Consider the following 7,274-nt stretch of genomic DNA (forward strand, 5'->3'; position numbering starts at 1 on the left):
AGATTATCAATATTCCAGTGGGAGTGACTGGTATTTTACCCGATTCTTGAATAATCTATTAAAAAAATGAAATTGAAAATGCAAGAAATATAAAATAAAATAAAGATAATATATTGAATCAAACGGCAATTATATTTTTTTTTACCTCGTCGCCAAGATTTTATTCAATGACATTCAACAACTCACACACGGCCCAAATACAAACACGGAAAAAAATTTAACACAAAACAATAATGGCCCATGCAGGTCTCGAACCTGCGACCTTCGCGTTATTAGCACGACGCTCTAACCAACTGAGCTAATAGGCCAATTGGTTTTTATTTAACTGTTGGTTTTTTATAATACTTAGTTTCTAAGGATCCAGTCCGCACAATTCTCATGGAAAGAAATAAAGGATTGAAGAAAAATGACACATTTGAAGCCTTTACTCCACTGTTGAATTAGGATATATTGGTAAATTAGGATCATAGCTCTCATATCATTATCATCATCAAAGATCTTCAGGTCCTGATGTAGTTGTATGATAATGATCAAGAAACTTCTAGTTCTGATCTCTGTATGCTGTAAAACTAATCATATCACACAATTAATTCATAAAATAAATTGGTATAAATTGCTTGTAAATAAATTGCTGGTGTAGACGATAATCGCACCATACTTTAGATAAATGTAAATGTGCGGTAAAATAAATTCATAAATTAAATTGCTTCATGTATGGATATTAATCGCACACCATACTTAATGTGCAATAAAGTAAACATGCTGTTACGGGCACTAATTCTACTCCATACTTTTAAATAAAAAGTAGAGGCAGTTTTTGTGGACGATAAACCCGTGCCACACTTTTAAATAAATACTGCTGTATGGTAATAAACCTATTATATATTGTGGGCAATATACTGCGGGGATAAAACCACCACATATTATATGTTGTGGGCAATATAAATGCGCCACTATGCAAGATATAATAAGATGAGTTTTAAGCTGCAACCTAAAGAAAAGCCCCCAAACTTCATCTTCCAAAATATGTCCTCTCTCTAGATTCACAACAAACCTACTGACCCAGTCTAGTTGTTGTGAGATGATAAATCAAATTGGTAACTGCTCAGTCCTCCATGTTTACAGGGGAGAAGAATGGTGTGGCTGATTGTTTAGCTAACTTGAGCTATAACTTCGATCTGGGCCTATGTGTGTTTGATTATGCTCCTGTCTGTATTGTTTCAAAACTTTTAGATGATTTGTTGGCTGTTCCTAAGAGCACCTCTACCCCAAAGGGCAAGGATAATGCAAGGTTTGTCATTATTCATATGAATAGTGGCAGCCTTGCCTTTTTTGTTTCCACCCTAAAGGGCAAGGGTAAGGGCAATTACTATTCACTTTAATTGATTTTCTATTTTTAATACTTAAACCATTAATTTTGATAAGATTTTCGGATAAAATTTTCAGTTGCCACATGTCACTATTTATTATAAAATTCTCATCTCAATTTTAAGATTAAATTTTCAAATAAAATTTTCAGTTGCCACGTGTCCATATTTATTATAAAATTCACATCTCACTCATCATGCAATTGAAATACCTACTCACTCATCATACAATTGAAATACTCCCAGTCCTCATAGTTTGACACAATCGAACAAAAGGATGACTCAATTATTGGCTGAGGCGGTTCCACCGGATCACGTAATAATACCATTATTTTCGACACGGAACGCACCACTGGAACCGACTGCTGGCATTGTTCATTTGAGGAGCCATGTATAATGGTTTTCTTCTTTTTTGTTTTGCCTTGAATAATCTATTAAAAAAATAAAATTGGAACTGCAAGAAATATAAATAATAATAAATTAAATAAAACGGCAATTAATTATTTTTTTTTTACCTCATCGCCAAGATTTTATTCAATGACATTCCACGACCCACACATGGCCCTAAATCATTGGCGGATGCGGTTCCACCGGATCACGACGTGGGGGAATATTTTCGACTGCTGGCATTGTTCACTTGAAGAGCCATGTGTAATGGTTTTCTTCTTTTTTGTTTTGCCTTGAATAATCTATTAAAAAAATAAAATTAGAAATGCAAGAAATATATATATAATAAATAAATAAATAAAAATTAAATAAAACAGCAATTAAATTTTTTTTGACCTCATCGCCAAGACTTTATTCAATGACATTCCACGACCCACACATGCCCCAAATACAGACATGGAAAAAAAATTTAAACAATAAAATAATGGCCTATGTAGGTCTCGAACCTACGACCTTCGCGTTATTAGCACGACGCTCTAGCCAGCTGAGCTAATAGGCCAATTGGTTTTATTTAACTGTTGTTGCGTTTTTATAATAATTAGTTTCTAAGGATCCAGTATGTACAATTCCCATGGAAAGAAATAAAGGATTAAAGGAAAATGATACATTTGAGGCCTTTACTCCACTGTTGAATTAGGATATATTGGTAAATTAGGATCATAGCAAATGTAATTTTTTTTTATCGTATACCATCAGCAGTATAAATTAATCTAATTTACGGAGAGAGATTCAAACTTGAAGGCAACAAATTTGATGCATTGTTTCAAAATAAAGGGATCTCATCAGACCCACGTGGCTTTGGTTTTTATTTTTTTTTATTTTTTTGTTGGGTTTTGGATTTATCAATGTACATTATTTTGGATTTTTCCAAATAGATGCATTTGAATGAATCTCATTGGCATTAACATCTCTGACAGAATGAAGTGAAGTCTGGAACTTGGACCCACTATTTGACTATTGTTGAGGCCCAAAAAATCTAAGGCTAGGCTCAAATATATTCTCGGCCCAATGTGATACCTTACCAAGAAGAAACCCGATTTGGGCACGCGAAAGTTGAAGCCATGCGAATGCCTGGGGCTTGCTGAGCGGGTTGTGGTATGGATGGTTACGAGCATTCACGAGGCCCATTGATGGGCCAAGAAGTGAAAGTTTTGGGCTGCTTGGGAGCACCAAAACTCAAGCCCATTTCTTGAGCCCAAACATATGGGTAAGTCTGAGAGAGAATGAGTAGCCCAATAGCTTAGGAAAATATCCAATGGCTTGAAAACACTTGGAAAAATCCCACATCAGCCAAAATATCCAGCACCTTGATCAAACAAGATGTTTCCAGCAACTTGAGCAAACTCATGGGCCGCTGGAAACAAAATACCAATAACCCAGCCCAGTATCATGAAAAATATCTAGCATATCTGTCAAAACCACTAAAACCAAGCAAACCCATGTGCTGATCACCTTTTTGACCAAGCACCCTTACCCATTCTTTCCTCTTCAAGCTTTAGTGAGAAAACAAGAAACAAAAGTGGGTGGCTCCTCACCCACATGGAGAAGTCTAGCTACCTGAGGACATTGGAACTCCAAAAAGCTTCATGCTTACATGCTCAGGCTAGGGAAGTTTCACCAAAGAGGATGGAATGGAAGAAAGTGGGGATAAAGGGAAAGGAGGACTTGACAAAATTAAGGGTTTCAGTGCCTATACAAGGAGTCACTTCCTACCCAAGTTTCACCAAAGAGGATGGAATGGAAGAAAGTGAGGAAAAAGGGAGAGGATGACTTGAAAAAATTAAGGGTTTCAGTGCCTATAAAAGGAGTCACTTCCTACCCAGCAAAAACAACTCACCTTGGTTGCTGCAAGCCTCCCAGCAACCACGAACAAACCGATCAAAGGCAAGCATCCCCTCTGGAATTCTTCGATTTCAAGCCTTGTTCTTGCATCTTCTTCCTCTCTCTCCCAAAACATACATCTAGAGAGCAAGTGACAAGACTCGACCCAAATTCCACTTTGGAATCCGAGCCTGACCCTGTGCTTGTCCGACACCTGTCGGATGTCGGGCACAAATGACTTAATTGCCCTTCTCTACAAAGCACGACAAAATAACAAGGTTGACTCCTACCGAAAAATCGGCAAAGTCTCCCTTGTAACTGGATCAATACCAAAATATTTACACCTGCCAAACAAGTATATATATATATATACAACCAACTGCCAACATACGTATATATACATTTCAACAGTTCAATTCTCAGTCTAGGGCAAAACATCAGAGCGACTACTAAGAATTTACAAAGGAGTCAATCCTTTTACAAAACAAAAATCCTACATCAAAAGAAAGGCATGGAAGGTGGAAAACGGCCCGGTGGTGGATTCATGTGCACGTCTATTGCCTGGGGGTGCAAAACAACAAAAAGGGTGAGTGGACCCAAAACAAAGTTTAGAAAATAGCATATGAACATACTAACCCCACTGTAAAAACAGTTATACAAACTAACTTACTCTCTTTATTTCTGAAATCAATGCACGTATATAATTATACATGTATATAAACCAATCATATTCATGGTCAACATTACTTTTGAAAATAGTTTAAAACTACCACCTAGATGTACCCTTTATATCCGTTAATTCCTTATATTCATCAATTCCTTGCATCACCATGGGTGACACATACTCGCAGGTCTCAGTGACACGAGGTCAGTCCGAGCCGCAACTCGCAGGATTCAGGGGACTGTAGTCCACCTGATCCGCATTACTCGCTCCACACGAGTTCGAGTACCAAGGAACTCGTGGGGCAACTGTCAAGCATGCTGACAAAATCGAAGGGAACCAATATAATCCAAAGGCAACATTTAATATCAGGGTACAAGGTGGGTTAAGAAAATATAAAGTTTCTGTAACCTTTCAAATTCTGCTGCCATTTATTTGATGATTAACTAGAATTTCTTTTCCTATATCCTTAAAAGGATATTCTACTCGGCAGCATGCAAAATAAAATGTTCAAAAGCATAAAACAGCTTATAACACTAATATTTGAATAACATTTATTCAAGATCAAATACTGTAACTGACACTGAACTGCTTAAATTGATTTATAAAAACAAAGAGTCCACTCACTGGTAGTCCGAGCTCGCTGGACCTCTTGAAGGTCCCTCCTGCGGATCAACTGGTGCCCAGGTGCCTGATTCAATGACTATAATATTCTATTAATACAATATAGTATTAATATAAAAACCTTGACCCCCGACTCCTAGAAGTACGTGCGTCAAATTAAAGTTGTTCCTATGCCCATAAAAGCTTTCCTTCCAGTATCTTGGGACTCAAAAAGCGCTAAAGTCCCAAAAAGTCAACCCGGGACCCTGCGGGTCCATGACCTCCCAATATAATCCGAAAGAAGGTCCAATATATCTAGGACACATGTCCCGAGGGTTAGGTCTCGATCGAACGGTCGGATTGATCACGATCGTGCAATCGCATAATTTCTAAACCCTAGCCCTGGGGTTCGCGATTTCGGAGTCTCCGGGACTCCGATTCACAATCTGTCGAATCCTACACGATTCTGAAATTGTTTAGAGTAACATATCTGAAACTGATTACGATCCAACAGCTCAACAGTATTGAACCCGGAAATCGCACAATATGAAAAATCCGTTCGAGGCTCAAACAGTATCCAATTCCTACGCGCTCGTGACAACTTAAGGATCGCATCAAGACACAGTGCCACTTCACTACCCTCGCCCACGCGCCGCCGCAAGCGCCGACAGCGCTAGGTGTCCAAAGCGATTACGTGTCACCGAAAAATCTCAAAACCACGGCTCCAAACTACTACCCTAGGTATAACACCATGTTTGGAACCAATTTTGTTCTTGGATCTACCCCAAAAACTGACCGGAAGTGGCCGAACACGGAGGCCGAAAACCGACCGAATTCCAATTTGAAAACCGAGCTATCTACGGTCAAAATTGATGCAAACCTACCCAACCATCAGCTAGAGCATGGAAAATAGGTAGAAATCCATACCTTACTCGATAAATTTGGAGAAGAATTGAGGGAGAACGAGCGGGTTAAAGTTTCTATCAAAACCGCTAGGTTTTCTGCAGTTTCCGGCCAGCACCGGCGGTTCCACGGGCTGAGAGCGATCGGAAAGGGAAGAGGAGGTGGCGGCGGTTCGAATGAGTCCGATCTTGTGGCCAACGGCAACCTGTGGTGGTGACTGTGGCTATGAGAATCCGCTCGGTGGGAGAAGGTAGTCGCGACGAGAGAGAGAGAGAGAGAGAGAGAGAGAGAGAGAGAGAGAGAGAGAGAGAGAGAGAGAGAGAAATTGTGGGAGAAGAGAGAGAATGAGGGTTTTAACAATCTGATTTTTTCAGATTACCATTTTGCCCATCGTAATATTTTAACCGTATTTCTTTCGTTAAAGCTCCGATTCGAGTCTACTTCGCGTCTACGAACTCGTTTCATCGTGCTCTACGCAACGGTGTGTGTGGAATTGTCAAATTCCTTCTCGGTCAAAAAGTCAACTTTTCTTTACTAAATTATTCCAAGGGCAAAATTGTCTTTTTCTCTTAATAAATTATTAATTAAATATGAATTTAGGTTTGGGTTATTACACGTACTCGCCGGTCTCAGTGACACAAGGTCAGTCCAAGCCGCAACTTGCAGGATTCAGGGGACCGTAGTCAGCCTAATCCGCATTACTCGCTCCACACGAGTTTGGGTACCATAGAACTCGTGGGGCAACTGTCAAGCATGCTGACTAAACCGAAGGCAACCAATAAAATTCGAAGGCAACATTTGATATGAAGGCAACTTATTTGTATATCTGGGTATAATGTGGTTTAGGAAAATAAAAAGTTTCTAAAGAAAATCTGCTGAAGAACTAAATTTCTGTAAACTCTAAAACTCTGCTGCCATTTATCTGATAATTAACTAGAATTTCTTTTCTTATATCCTTTAAAGGATATTCCACTCGGCAGCATGCAAAACAAAATATTTAAAAGTATATAACAGCTTATAAAACACTATTCTTTGAGTAAAACTTATTCAAGATCAAATACTGTAACTGAACTGCTTAAATTCATTTATATAAATAAAGAGTCCACTCACTAGTGGTCCGTGCTCGCTGGACCTCTTGAAGGTCCCTCCTACGGGTCAACTGGTGCCCGGGTGCCTGATTCAATGACCATAATATTCTATTAATACAATACTCAATATAGTACTAATTTAAAAACCCTGACCCCCGGCTCCTAGAAGTACCTGCGTCAGATTAAAGTTGTTCCTATGCCCATAAAAGCTTTCCTTCCACTTGGAATAGTTTAGCAGTATCTTAGGACTCAAAAAGCGCTTAAGTCCCAAAAAGTCAAGCCGGGACCCCGCAGGTCCATGACCTCACAATTATGATCCGAAAGCCTCTAGAAGTTCCAACATACCTAGGACACATGTCCCGAGGGTTTGATCTCGATCGGATG

At 39.1% G+C, this 7,274-nt stretch overlaps 2 non-coding genes across 2 annotated transcripts; both read right to left on the reverse strand.

Moving 5' to 3' along the window:
• TRNAI-AAU lies at positions 235-308 on the reverse strand. The gene has a single exon. It is a non-coding gene; the product is annotated as a tRNA-Ile (tRNA).
• On the reverse strand, positions 2,240-2,313 carry TRNAI-AAU. The gene has a single exon. It is a non-coding gene; the product is annotated as a tRNA-Ile (tRNA).

The sequence above is a fragment of the Prunus persica genome, chromosome G8, assembly GCF_000346465.2.
Source record: "Prunus persica cultivar Lovell chromosome G8, Prunus_persica_NCBIv2, whole genome shotgun sequence".
Taxonomy (NCBI): domain Eukaryota; kingdom Viridiplantae; phylum Streptophyta; class Magnoliopsida; order Rosales; family Rosaceae; genus Prunus; species Prunus persica.